This window comes from Olea europaea, unplaced genomic scaffold, assembly GCF_002742605.1.
Source record: "Olea europaea var. sylvestris unplaced genomic scaffold, O_europaea_v1 scaffold11956, whole genome shotgun sequence".
Classification (NCBI taxonomy): Eukaryota; Viridiplantae; Streptophyta; class Magnoliopsida; order Lamiales; family Oleaceae; genus Olea; species Olea europaea.
The window spans coordinates 1-3,505 of record NW_019229372.1 but is presented as its reverse complement, the minus strand read 5'-3'; the positions used below and the strand labels follow the sequence as shown (position 1 = coordinate 3,505).

Sequence of the window (3,505 nt, the reverse complement as noted above, 5' to 3'; positions counted from 1 at the left end):
TCATTTTCAATTTTCATCATCTCTTTTCCTTCTCTACAGCTTGGCATTTTCAGTTAACATTATTGTTAATTTAACATAATCTATGCAAAATTGAGAAACCTTGCTAGAAAAATATGGCAGCAATTCACGTTGGCTGCTGGATCTGTTTTCTCATATATATATATGATATACAATTGCAATCAATGAACCTAATAGATGAAAAATACTAAACTACCCTTTCTTATAAAATAAAAGGAATAAATGGTAAATAAATACATATATATACACGTTAACTAGTATAACTATTTTATAATTATTAACTGATTTGCTTTTTGTAATTGAATCACGTTATAATTCAATATTTGGGATTTGACTCTTTTCTTTCCAACGGAGTAGGTTTTCCTTCGATGATACGGGGGCAAAAATATCTATAGTGCAGTATTTTCGATAAATGTACAATATACCACTCAAGTTTCCACAGTTGCTGCAATTCAGGCTGGCACAAAGCCTATATATTTTCCAATAGAGGTTTGTTTTTATTATTCTGTCTGCAATTTTCCATGGACCCTGCATCTGGATTTAGCTATAATGGCGTGTTCTTTCTTTACAGGTTTGTAAGATTGTTGACGGGCAAAGGTATTCACGGAAGTTGAACGAGAAACAAGTTACTACACTTTTGAAAGCAACCTGCCAACGTCCGCGACAAAGAGAACGAAGCATCATTGAGGCATTGATATTTAAGATCCCAGCATTTCTTCTTTTCTCTTTTATTTCTTTATAGCTATATCTTAATAACTATTTAGATAAAGAAACTATTTGTTTTATAATAATTTGGTTTACTTGTAGATGGTTAACTCTAACAATTACAATGGTGACATGCTTGTGAACAGAGAGTTTGGGATTCAGGTTAGGCCTGAACTCTAATCCATTGAAGCAAGGGTTTTCCCAGCCCTAACGATAAATTTTGTCAATATTTATTTACTGAATTACTTTAATCATACTTCTTCTGCGACTTGTGACATTATGTTACTTTGGATGTCAATTGAAATATCATGAGACTGGACGTAAATCTCGTGTTGAGCCAAGAGTAGGAGTATGGAATATGATTGACAAGGTGACTGTTCTTAGCTGAATGATGCGTCTTTCAGGCTGTTTTAACCGTCAGCATAGAGTTGGATTTGTTTCTATATTCACATATTGAAAGTTCAATAAGTGAATTGAATGAGAACGTTGCCTCTTAAACGTATTATTTCCTTTCCAGTACAAATTATTTAAAATTATTAATTCATTAACCTACATTATCTCATGTCTGACTTCACGTTGAGTTATAATTTGTAGATGATGTTGAGTTTTACTTTTTGAATATTATTGCTTTTTCCCTCTATTGTTAAAGTTGTCTTCGATGAAAACATTTGTGTTCTTGTTTAGAAAATGGTTGATGGTGGCAAAGTGGAAATCTAGACATGTATAAACTTTTCGCAGAGTTTCAATGCTGATTTAGACAGGTTCTGCAATGAATTAATTGGCATGTGTAATAGCAAAGGGATGGTATGGCCTTTTAATCTTTGCATTGAGTTGTGCTTTGGAAAGCATTAACCGCACTTCAAATGTTAGTTACAGCACTGGAATCTTGTGCTTGCTTTTAGGAATTCAATCGATGACCTTTGGTTCCTATTCGATTTGCTCATCCTCGTCAAATAGAGAAGGCACTCTTTGATTTGCACACTGATTCTTCAACTAGATTAGCGTGCTTGAAACTAATCGGAAAATAACTTTAGTTGCTAATAGTCATTTTGCCTGATGTCAGGGGTCTTATGGTTAGCTATAAATCTTTCGGATTTAAAATTTCTAAAGCAATTCATTATCTTGAATTGTGGTATTTTATTTTTTCAGGTCAAATCAAGCGAGTTTGCGAAATAGAGTTGGGAATTGTCTCGCAATGTTGTCAGCCCAGTAATGCATCTAGATAGACTAAACAATATCTTAAGAATGTTGCTCTAAAAGTTAATGTGAAGGTTTGCTAGGATATCATGTGCCCAAATAGTCTACTTTGATCTTCAATTTCCTTCCTACTCTAAATAAATTGCTCCTTGTCTTTTCTCTTTTTTTTTTTCATGGTTATATTTCAACTAGGTTGGTGGCCGAAATACTGTTCTGGAGCTAGCTTCTAATAGAAGAATGCCTTACCTAACTAATTGCCCTACAATCATATTTGGGGCAGATGTAATCCATCCTTGACCAGGGGAGGATTTCAGCCCTTCCATTGCTGCAGTATGTTGAAACTTCTTCTCTCTATTGCTCCTCCCCTCTTTTGAAAAGGAAAGATAAAAGTTGAGATTGTATTATTTACAGGTAGTGGCTTCAGTCGACTGGCCAAAAGTAACAAAGTACAGTGGGTTGGTTTCTGCACAATCTCCTCAGGAAGAGATCATACAAGATCTCTACAAAACAACTGAAGATCCTAATAGAGGTATTGTTCATGGTGGCATGATAAGGTCCTTAAAATTACCTCTTAAGTCTACTGTTTTTCCTCTTCCTCTCTTTCCATTCACTTCCATTTTGTAGGGAACTATTGCTTGTATTCAAAGATTCTATTGGTCAACTACCTTGAAGAATTATCTTCTACCGGTTAATAGACTTAAACCATTCTTTCAATTGTTTCTGTGTTTTACTACACATGCTGTGAAATGCAATGCTGATATTTTTTGAATGACAGTGATGGAGTTGGTGAATGGCAGTTTTACCAAGTTCTTTTGCATGAAATGAATTCAATCCAGAGGGTATGTGATATTTAGGTTTCTTTATCCTTTTTTTTTTAACTTTAAAGTATTCAGTTTACGTGATGTGTTCCTTACCATATTGTATCTGAATTGGAGCTTTCTTCAGGCTTGTGTTTCAATTGACAAAACTTACCTACCACCTGTTACCTTTGTTGTGGTTCAAAAAATGTACCATTCACATTTCTTCTCTTCTAATCATGGGGATTGAAATACAACAAACAAGAGTGGAAACATTTTGCTAGGTATGAAATTTTTTGGTTCATGCACAGAGCAGCATCTGTCACTTGTTTTTCCTGTATTTGATCACATGGTTTACTTCGATGACCAGGTACTGTCATTGATACCAAGATATGCCACCCCAACGGGTTTGATTTTTACCTCTGTAGCCATGCTGGGACTCGAGTACTTCGATTCATGCTGTTTAGTCAGTTTGCAGGCATTATCTTTGTATATACGTGCATTTGCTTTGTAAGAAATGCATATATAGCTTAGATTATCTTTAATAGGATATGTATTGATGCTTTGCTTTAGATTTCTGATATACGTTTATACATCAAACAGGGAACTAGCCGCCTCACACATTACCATGTATTGTTTGATGAGAACAAATTCAGTGCTGATGCTCTGCAGCTGTTAACCAACAGTTTGTTAACCAACAGTTTATGTTATACGTAAGATTACACTGCCTATCTTTGTAATGAAATTTAATTTTTTAGTTTTACGAATGAAGAGCTTTACTTGGTTCA

General features: G+C 34.6%; 1 pseudogene; it reads left to right on the top strand.

Annotated features, from left to right (window-relative positions):
* Positions 1 to 375: 375 nt before the first annotated feature.
* Positions 376 to 3,434, top strand: LOC111374024 (annotated as a pseudogene).
* The last annotated feature ends 71 nt before the right edge of the window (positions 3,435 to 3,505 follow it).